Below are 11,268 nucleotides of genomic sequence, written 5' to 3' on the forward strand. Positions count from 1 at the left end.
CACAAACTACCTGAAGGGGAATCTCTGGTCAGAGGGTACAAAACATGGGTATGCAAAACACCTCAGCAATGAAACGTGAAGCCTGGATTGAGCACCATTCAGAGGAGCAAAGCTCCTCCCAACTCTCTTTCTTTCCCAGCCTTCCTAAGGTGTAACTAACAAAAATGGTATAAACGTACGGTATACAAAGTGATCATGTGATAGATTCATATATTGAATAATTGTTATAGTCGAGTAAGTTACACTTCCACCTATGAGTACACTTTTTTATTTCCCTCTGGGTTAATTTAAGTATATAGAAACACTACAGGCAGCATGCAGTACCTCAGATCCCCAAAACTTACTTATTTTACAAAGGAAAATGTCTACTCTTTGACTAACAGTGCCTCATTTCCCCCTCCAAACAGCTCCTGGTAACAGCCTTATTACTCGATGGTTCTATGAGTTTGACAAGTCTAGTTTCCATATAGCGTCTGTCCTCCTTTGTGAGGCTTATTTAACTTGGCATAATGTTCTGTAGGTTCATTCATTTTGGCATAAATGCAGGATTCTTGATTTATATATTTATAGATAGAGAAAAAATAGTTCATGAATATACAGTATATAATAAACATTTCTATACCACACTTTTGTTACCTATTCTTTTGTCAAGAGACATCTGGCCTGTGTCTATGCCTTGGCTACTCCGAATCCAGTCACACTCATGGGACTGTGGACATATCCCTGAAAAACTGATCGCTTTTTCTTTGGATATCTGTCAGAAATGAGTTTGACAGACTGTAGGCCTGTTCTATGTTCATTTGTTAAGGAACTTCCATTTTGTATTCCAACATAGCAGTACCATTTACATTACCACCAACAGTGCACTTAAGATTCCGTGTTTTCTGTACTATGCCTGTGTGTTTGCTTATTTTGGGAGGGAGAGAGGTGGGTAACAGAGAACCCAGCACTGGCCAGGCAGCAAGAGAGTTGCAGCTGCATCTTCTAGAGGACAAGCCTCCGGGTAGCAGATCACTGTGCATCGCTGCCCTCTGATTCTCTGAGCCATCTTCCCCTACGTCACAGGACTTTATGACTCTTCTCAGGTTGGGCCCAGAGATCCCTACCGAGCAGGACCACCTTATTAACAAGCATTCTGCAATCTTAACCTTAGTGCTCCTAATTTCCCAGCAGGCCTCAAACAAACTTACAAACTTTCATGGTGTCCAACAGTGTTCATAGAGCCCATAATGAGCCTTCAACCTCCTCTTACACAAACACAAAGCATTCCAAGCCCTGATAACTCATGCATGAGGCAAAATACAAAAGAGGACACCCAAGGATCCACAGACACAAGACACCATATTTTCATTTACAGTGAGTGAGGTAGGTCAAAGATTGAAATCTCCAAAGACTATGAAAAAGAGGGATAACTCCAATGATGCACATGGCCCAGTGAGACCTCACCATCTTCCAAGGAAACACTCTAGAGTCTCTTGGTATCTTCCAAAATGCACATGAAACTTTCTTCACTGGCAACTCCAAGTACACAATGATACCAAAGTTGATGCAAAAAATGACCTGAGATTTTCCCTGTTACTCTATGGTGCCTGACTGCTAAAAGAGCCAACAAAAGCCAGGGTGTCGAGTGGATGCTGGGGGCACCTGCTAGAAACAGCCCCTCAAGCCCAAGGCTCCCATCCTCCTGCACCCACAGGTGCCTGTGGGCTCAGCCCAGGCCACAGTTCTAACAGTGGAAAAGACTTCTCTTGGCTGAATAACACGTGCTTCATTGCTCCTCACATGGGGTCACCAGTTGTCAAATCAAACCTGTGCAGGCAAGAGTCAGCCGCAGCACTGCTATCCCGGGAACACGAGCTAAGGCGTTGGAACCTCAAACCATTCCATGCCAACAAACCCGCTTCCAGGTTCTCCAGCCTGAACTGAGACATTCTTTTCCAAAAGATCCACACACCCCTTGTCCCTGCAACTACACTTGGGATGGGCGCACACTCCATTCACCGGGCTCACCTTGATGCCCCCAAGTACTGCCACAAGCCTCCTGCAGACCCCACCAGGCTCTCTCCGCTTTCCCCATTTGTCTCCCTCTCCTCCCTGCATGACTAGACTAAGCAAGACTAAAGTGCACAGGGGTTTCTTGGCAAAGGGGATCACAAGAGGAGTGCCCACGAGCTACCACCAAAAGGACACTGCACATTCAGCATGAAAATCAAGAGACTGGCCCTCCTGCGAAAGTCTGCCACCACCTGGGGACATTATGGAGTCCACGAACAAAGGCATTTGACATGAGCAAGTCTCAAAGCAAGGGTCTCCAGGTCTCACTATCTCCTGTTTTCTCCACAGACACCTCCTTGGAAGATATTCTAGCTCTTGCGGGGGCATAGGGGGCAGCTTCTCCTTCCTACTCCATTAGGTTTGGGATTTCTGCTCATCCTCAGCGCGATGAAATCACAATCGCTGACACTGAGCACATGAACTCGTAGATGGCAAAGCTGCTGTCCACGATGGTGACTGGTCCCTGGATGGACAGAGCGTAGATCTAGGGGCTGCAGTGGACTAAACACAGCAGACTAAACATGGGGACATCTTAGCCCACTGCTTGAGGACACCAGTTCTGTAGGGCTTTTCAGGACTTCTTATATTTCTTGGCTTTTCTTTTGAATAATTAAGAAGTCACATGGGGGTAAAGATCAATTACAGCTGAAATGTCCAAAACATGAGAAACATCTTCATCACCTGCCCTGTTCTCTTGGTCTTCCCTGAGGATTATTTCAGCCCAACCCATAGTCCTGTCATCTAAAGACATTTCCAGTAACAGGTACTGCAGCCATGCTGGGAAGAAGCGGAACACTATGAGCCCTAAAAAGAGAAGAACCAGGAAGGACTCAAAATAACCCATGAAGAAGGGCATTAATTTCTGCTGATGGCAACTGATACACAGACAATAAACCTGGGTAACAGGAGAGAGACTGCTAGGAGGGCATAGGGAGACCTCTCTGAGCCTAGACTTGAAGGGTGACAAAGGGCCTCAGCCAGGGTGACTTGAAGGTGAGAAAAGAAACTAAGATGTCAGACAGAAATGGTTTTGGTATTTGGAAACAGAGAAAAGGTAAATGAGACCAGGACAGGCTGAACCATGAGCAAAGGGTCAACTCCCAGGATGAGGCTGGAGACACTGACAGGGCCCTGAGCTTGACAGAGGGATGTGGAACCACAGCAAAGAGTCAAGCTTTTGTCCCAGGAAAAATTGAAAGCCAGAGGAGGTCTGAACGTCAGGATGTAAAAGAAATCTCCCTTCAGATTTAGCCTTATTCATAGAAGTCACCTAATTCTGAGCCTGTGATCCTGCCTCCATCCTACAGTTTTCCTTTTCGTTTTTCATTGAGGGAGGACTGGGATCTATTTAAAATTCTCATTACCACCAGACACTCCCTCCAAACCAGAACTGCCACACACAGGCACACAGCCAATTTGGCTAATTATTTCAGGGGTCAGTGATGCTCACGCTCAGAGTTTCCGGTCTAGTCTCTCATCTCCATGGTACAAGTGGGCTCCCTCAGGACCAGAGAGAAGCCGTTTATGAGAAGGTCTGAGCTGAGTGAAGAGAACCGGATGTAAGTGAATAATGAAATGAGAGGCTGAAGGACAAGAGGGCCAAGTTTGTCCTTATTGCCCATTCCATTTAAGACCAGGAACATCTGTCATGTATCTGAGCAAAAGAAACTTTTCTTTCAAGATTGGGTCAAACTGATACTAAGCAGGTAATTCTTTATTATGAGATTGCAGTAAAATATTTTAAAAATACAGAATTGCAAATATATATCCACTGGTACAAAAAACATTGTAAGGGGTCAGCTTAGAAATAGGATCTGACCAATCTTTTTCATCATGAACAGAGAGGCTCTGTTGGAAGGTTCCAGGTCAGTCCAGCTCATCCTTCCTCATTTGCACAGAAAAATCCAAAAGGGACCTGAGGAAAACATCTTCATATCACCTCACAGCTCACTTTTTTCACTGATCATAGCAATGGAGAAAACAGACTATTAGACTAACCAGTTAAACTAGGTGTGGTTTTTTTTCCCCTTTTTTTTGAAAGGAAAGAATGAAGCATTTTATTTTGTTGCTTTTATCGTGTTAAATGTTCTTTTATTTTTCCCATTTCTCAAAGAAATGCCTTTAATTTCACAAGATCTAATGTCATACCTCTGTTATTCTCTGGTAAAGAGCTGAGACCAGAAATATCCATTTGTGTGTGCACACATAAACACATACACACTATTCATGTCTTTGGTAAAACCACAGCTGAAAATATGTCTGTTTTATTACACGATGTCCCATACATAAAACCCTCCAAGATGTATTTCTCTTTGAATTCAGAGAAAGAGAAGGGAAGTGATCTTTGCTTATTAAATTTTATTTTTTCAACTTCCTCATTTTTAATTTTTAATTATTTTAATTGGAGGATAATACTTTATAATATTATGATGGCTTTTGCCATACATCAACATGAACTGGACATGTGTCTTCCCCATCCTGAACCCCCTTCCACCTTCCTCCTCACCAGATCTCTCTGGGTTGTTCCAGAGCACTGGCTTTGGGTACCCTGCTTCATGTATCGAACTTGCACTGATCATTCTATTTTACATATGGTAATATGCATGTTTCAATGCTATTCTCTCAAATCATCCCACTCTCGCCTTCTCCCACTGAGTCCAAAAGTCTGTTCTTTACATCTGTGTCTCCCTTTGTTGCCCTGCATGTAGGATCACTGGTACCATCTTTCTAAACTCCATATATACGCATTAATATGCAGTATTTGTCTTTCTCTTTCTGACTTATTTCACTCTGTATAATAGGCTCTAGGTTCATCTACCTCATTAGAACTGGTAAACGAAGTGACACTTTTGCTAAGTATGGCACAAAATAGTCTAAGATGATTTACTACTTACCAAAGAAAATTTCAGATGTATGAGATGAAGGGAAGAAAGCACTCAGGCAAGGAATGAATCTGAAAAAAATTTGAAACAAAAACCTGAGAATTATTTTTAATCTAAAAATCTGGTGTTAAAGTTTAAAAAAAATGTGGAGAATAATCATATTTAGAAAAGGATAAGAGTAGAATACTGTAAACTAAAAATGCTTATTTCTGAAGTTAAAAATCATTACAGAAACGGAATGAATTAAGACCCATTTCAAGCCACAAAAAGCACCATACATAAAGAAAGGAGAAAGTGTGAATCCATTATATTAAAAACAGTGTTCCTTTAAAAATGCTACCCAACAGTGATACAGTGCATGAGAATCTGCCTGAAAATGCAGGGGACATGGGTTCTATCCCTCCTTCAGGAAGATCCCACAAGTACAAGCAACTAAGCCTGTGCACAACTACTAAGCCTGTGCTTTAGAACCTGGGAGCCACAACTCCTGAGTGCACGGCACAGAACTGAAGACAGCCCAGCCAAAAAAAGTCATTAGAAAAAAAAAGCTACCACAGAGTGACAGAGTCAGTCATTTCTTGCCCCAGGTCTCTTCTTCCCTGACCTCTGTCTCATGATAAGACAAGGGAAGGGGGTCACTCACAACTCAGTGCCACTGCCACTGAGTTGCCACTGCCCCAGGCTCAACAGGGTTTGCAAATAAAAGTCATCTTCTGCCACAACTAATAAAAAAAGACACAAGCCTTATAGACAGGAGTTTTGAAATTCTCATCCTCCTCTGTATAACCAAAAAAATCATCTGTATCCAAACAACTGGCCACACCTGGATCGAGCTTACCCCTCTGTTCACCTAGCTCCCTATTTTATCTGGGTCTCAGTGTCTCTTTCTCTCCCTCTGCTCTCCTGCTGTTCTTGTCCTATTTCCTCCCTCACACGTGTCCTGTCCCAGGCTGCTGCAATTCGTTCCCCCTCGAAATGCTCTCTCCAACCTTCCTGAGTCTTTCAAAAATCCATACCTAAGTCTGCCTCTTTCCTCCCCCTTTTCGGCTCCCTCTCTGCGCTCCAGATTACTCCCCTTCTCTCGCTGTAACTCTCCCTTCCTCCCCACTCTCTGGCAGGCCATGTGGCTATGCTTCCTTCCAGCCTTTTCTTCCTCTGCTCCTTACCTCTTTCTCTGCCAGCACCATGATAAAACCGGCCACCTCAAATTAAGACTTGAACCCATGTGGCGGGACTCGAACCGGGTGAAAACACAACTCGGCACTCTAACCCAAGAGATCTGGACTCAAACCCGGCCAAAACCCAGTTAGGTTTTCCACCTCTGACGTCCCTCATTGCCCTTCGCCTCCCCGCTCCCATCACTAAGACAGGGCAGTTCTCCCTATGCTGTCCAATCCCTGGAGATCTGGCTTTCTAATTTACTCACTTGGCTATTTTCAAGGCTTAACCTCTTTGACTTGACTATCCCTTTGCAAATCCCTCAGCCAGTCTCAGTTTTCCCATTGGTTCTCCCTGATGCTTTTCTCCTCAGTTTCAATTATTTCTCTCAGTCCTTCTGACTCTGCTTCTCCTGATCCTCCTGCCTCCTGAATTACTGAGTGGGCGACAGAACGAGACGCCCCCGGATCGGAAGAGCACCTTTTCCGACCGAGTTGAACTGGGCATGCAACAGCACTGGATGTCACACGGCCCTATGAGGGGTGAGGGGACGGGCTGACAGGAAAGGGGGCCGCTGCTGGGCAAAAAGACCGGCCTCAGGAGACGCGAGGACAGAGAGGCTAGGAGAGAGGGGGCTCAGGAGCGGGGCCTCTCCGGAATCCCGGGACCAGGGAGAGGGCGCGGCCTCTCAGGGAGCGGGGGCGACCGGCTCTGCCTCCAGCGGTCGAGAAGGCGACGCGGCGGGGCGCTGCTCCAACTAGCGAGAGAGGGCTTTACTTGGCGAGGCCAGAGGTAAACAAGGGTTTTAAGCAGGAAAATGTCGCCAGAGACAGTGTCTACGCGCACCGAGGGCCGAAACCGCCTCAGCAACACTTAAAACCCAAAAGAAAAGATAACTGGGCCGCAACGGCAGCGGCAGCGTTTATTCGGGGCCGAGCACCGGGTGCCAGGGTTCTCAGGTCGCTGGCAATTCCCACACCATGAGGACGAGTGAGCGGGGCGGAGGTGGGGACTAGAGGGGTGGCGAGCTCTGCAAACTTACTCTAGAATGACGCTTAGGCGCCGCTCGAGGACCTCGGCTCCGCGCTCTCCAACTTCCGGCTCTGTGTGAAGGGGCTCGTGCTTTTAGAGCCGCGGCTTCCGACCAGGGGCGGGGCGAGCACCCGCTGTGCGCACTATTCCTGGGAGGGGCGGGGCGCGGAGAGGGCGGGGACTGTTACCCTGACAACATTAAGTTACCTTCTGTAACACTGCTCAGGTAAGCTTCAGGTTATGTCGGAAGCCAAGATACTTCCTCTTAAGCCTGAAAGGGTTTATTCTCAATAAAAAGCTGTTTCTCACAGCATGGTGCGCTCAGATCCTGCTAGAGAGGCTGAAGCAATTCAGGGATCTGGGTACTTGGGCAGTTTTAAGAAACAAGAATGGGACGAGTCTAAATTCCAAACACAAAACTCTCCCTAAGTAGAAATGGGCTATTCCCTACTGACACACTACAAAACAGCAAACTCAGCATAGTGCTCAGTTCAACAAACTCAGGGTCAGTACCTGGGTGTCTGAGATGGAGAACTTGAGGGATGTGATCATTTGGGTCATTTACCACAGCCTTAAAAAGAGCAAGACACTTTAAATAATTATAAACTGTGTTATTGTTTCTTCTATTCAACGTGTTTTAATTACTTCCCTTTCTAAAATTATTTCCCTTTCTAAACCTTATATGCAGAGTACATCATGAGAAACGCTGGGCTGGAACAAGCACAAGCTGGAATTAAGATTGCCGGGAGAAATATCAATAACCTCAGATATGCAGATGACACCACCCTTATGGCAGAAAGTGAAGAGGAACTAAAAAGCCTCTTGATGAAAGTGAAAGAGGAGAGTGAAAAAGTTGGCTTAAAGCTCAACATTCAGAAAACGAAGATCATGGCATCTGGTCCCATCGCTTCATGTGAACTAGATGGGGAAACAGTGGAAACAGTGTCAGACTTTATTTTGGGGGGCTCCAAAATCACTGCAGATGGTGACTGCAGCCATGAAATTAAAAAGACGCTTACTCCTTGGAAGGAACGTTATGACCAACCTAGATAGCGTATTGAAAACCAGAGACATTACTTTGCCAACAAAGGTCTGTCTAGTCAAGGCTATGGTTTTTCCTGTGGTCATGTATGGATGTGAGAGTTGGACTGTGAAGAAAGCTGAGCGCCGAAGAACTGATGCTTTTGAACTGTGGTGTTGGAGAAGACTCTTGAGAGTCCCTTGGACCGCAAGATCAAACCAGTCAATCTTAAGGGAGATCAATCCTGAATATTCACTGAAGGGTTGATGTTGAAGCTGAAGCTCCACTACTTTGGTCACGTGATGTGAAGAGCCGACTCATTAGAAGAGACCCTGATGCTGGGAAAGATTGAAAGCGGGAGAAGAAGGAAAGACAGAGAATGAGATGGCTGAATGGCATCATCAACTCAATGGACATGAGTTTCAGCAAGCTCTGGGAGATGGTGAAGGACAGGGAAGGCTGGCATGCTGCTGTCCACAGGGTTGCAAAGAGTCGGACATAACTGTCCAAATGAACAACAACAATGTTCTCTCAAATGTGGGTAACAAATTCTGAAAAATATAGTCTTCTGAAGATTTGGGATTTATGGATGAGCACCATACCCCCATCAAATCATGGAATCTAACATTTTCAGAACATTCAAAAATGGCAGATTACACGTTATTTTCCAAAACACATGTCAAAATATTTCAATCTTAGCAATATCTTCTTAGATGCCCTTCTAGTAGCCAACTCCCACGCTTAGGTTTGTTTCAGAGCAGGCTGTTTGATTCGAAATCTCATAGGCATTCTTTTCCTTATTCAGTTCAGTCACTCAGACGTGTGCAACTCTTTGCGACCCCATGAATCCTAGCATGCCAGGCCTCCCTTCATCACCAACTCCCGGAGTTCACTCAAACTCACATCCATCGAGTCTGTGATGCCATCCAGCCATCTCATCCTCTGTCATCCCCTTCTCCTCCTGCCCCCAATCCCTCCCACCATCAGAGTCTTTTCCAATGAGTCAACTCTTTGCATGAGGTGGCCAAAGTATTGGAGTTTCAGCTTTAGCATCAGTCCTTCCAATGAACACCCAGGATTGATCTCCTTTAGAATGGACTAGCTGGATCTCCTTGCAGTCCAAGGGACTCTCAAGAGTGATCTCCAGCACTACAGTTCAAAAGCATCAATTCTTCGGCGCTCGGCTTTCTTCACAGTCCAACTCTCACATCCATACATGACTACTGGAAAAACCATAATCTTAACTACATGGACCTTTGCTGTCAAAGTAATGTTTCTGCCTTTTCATATGCCATCTAGGTTGGTCATAATGTTCCTTCCAAGGAGTAAGCATCTTTTAATTTTATAGCTGCAGTCACCATCTGCAGTGATTTTGGAGCCCCCCAAAATAAAGTCTGACACTGTTTTCCACTGTTTCCCCATATATTTCCCATGAAGCGATGGGACCAGATGCCATGATCTTCATTTGCTGAATGTTGAGCTTTAAGCCAACGTTTTCACTCTCGTCTTTCACTTTCATCAAGAGGCTTTTTAGCTCCTCTTCACTTTCTGTTAGAAGGGTGGTGTCATCTGCATATCTGAGGTTATTGATATTTCTCCCAGCAATCTTGATTCCAGCTTGTGCTTCTTCCAGCCCAGTGTTTCACATGATGTACTCTGCATATAAGTTAAATAAGCATGGTGAAATATACAGCTTTGACATACTCCTTTTCCTATTTGGAACCAGTCTGTTGTTCCATGTCCAGTTCTAACTGTTGCCTCCTGACCTCCATATAGGTTTCTCAAGAGGCAGGGTCAGGTGGTCTGGTTATTCCCATCTCTTTCAGAATTTTCCACAGTTTATTGTGATCCACACAGTCAAAGGCTTTGGCATAGTCAATAAAGCAGAAATAGATGATATTCTGGAACTCTCCTGCTTTTTCAATGATCCAGCGGATGTTGGCAATTTGATCTCTGGTTCCTCTGCCTTTTCCAAAACCAGTTTGAACATCAGGAAGTTCACGGTTCACGTATTGCTAAAGCCTGGCTTGGAGAATTTTGAGCATTACTTTACTAGCATCTGAGATCAGTGCAATTGTGTAGTAGTTTGAGCATTCTTTGGCATTGCCTTTCTTTGGGATTGGAATGAAAACTGACCTTTTCCAGTCCTGAAGCCACTGCTGAGTTTTCCAAGTTTGCTGGCATAGCATGATTAGAAGCTCCCATCACTATGACTTGGCGCCTGGGATCCATATCCAGTCCATCCCAAAGACTGATAAACTGAGCTTTCATCATGGCTAGGCTTCATGGTCAGAAACTGAACATTCTCATGATCAGATGGCTCAAGTCCTGATACCTGAACTCAACGTAAAGCTTTTCCCATACTCATTGCATTTGGGAGGTGTTCCTCCAGTAGTTCCCCCAACTTGTGATCTTTGGGTAAAAGCCTTGCCACACACTTTACATCTGTGTGCTTTCTCTTCAAGATGAACATTCTGCCATCTAGTGATAAATGAACAAGAACATGAAGCTTTGCCATATTCACTGCAATTTAAGTCATGATATATTTGGTTAAGTTTAAGGCCCAAGACGGCAAAGGCAATGGCACCCCACTCCAGTACTCTTACCTGCAAAATCCCATGGATGGAGGAGTCTGATGGGCTGCAGTCCATGGGGTCGCTAATAGTTGGACACGACTGAGCGACTTCACTTTCACTTTTCACTTTCATGCATTGGAGAAGGAGATGGCAACCCACTCCACTTTTCTTCCCTGGAGAATCCCAGGGACGGGGGAACCTGCTGGGCTGCCATCCTTGGGGTTGCACAGAGTCGGACACGACTGAAGCAACTTAGCAGTAGCAGTAGCACCAGGCAGAAGCTAAAAGCTATTCAAAATCCAGTACATTAGTACTGTTTGGTGCAGTACAAACAACTTGATTACTGGTGCAAGGGGGACCAATGAGAAAAGACTGCTCACATTCCTGGCACTGGTGATAAACTTTTTGAGAATGACTAGATTTTCAACGGCCTGACCACATTCAATATCATCTGCACTCGGTCCAGTGTGAATATTCTCATGAAGCATAACATATGAACCATTGCCAAAAGCACTGCAACCTCAATTATATTTTCAAGGGCTCT

At 45.0% G+C, this 11,268-nt stretch overlaps 1 protein-coding gene across 4 annotated transcripts in view; it reads right to left on the reverse strand.

The window, feature by feature from the left end:
* The window catches only part of LOC138419226 (zinc finger protein 665-like), a 31,943-nt gene extending 23,262 nt beyond the window's left edge, over positions 1 to 8,681 (reverse strand). Inside the window, exons 1-2 of one of the 4 annotated variants that reach the window (XM_069551786.1) lie at positions 7,138 to 8,681; positions 4,950 to 5,008 (exon numbers count right to left, since the gene is read on the reverse strand). The gene's annotated coding sequence lies outside the window, so the exon portion shown is untranslated. The remainder of the gene's footprint in view (positions 1 to 4,949; positions 5,009 to 7,137) is intronic. The other 3 variants (XM_069551789.1, XM_069551788.1, XM_069551790.1) reach the window with 3 other exon arrangements.
* Positions 8,682 to 11,268: the final 2,587 nt, after the last annotated feature.

The sequence above is a fragment of the Ovis canadensis genome, chromosome 14 (genome assembly GCF_042477335.2).
Source record: "Ovis canadensis isolate MfBH-ARS-UI-01 breed Bighorn chromosome 14, ARS-UI_OviCan_v2, whole genome shotgun sequence".
NCBI classification, from domain to species: Eukaryota; Metazoa; Chordata; class Mammalia; order Artiodactyla; family Bovidae; genus Ovis; species Ovis canadensis.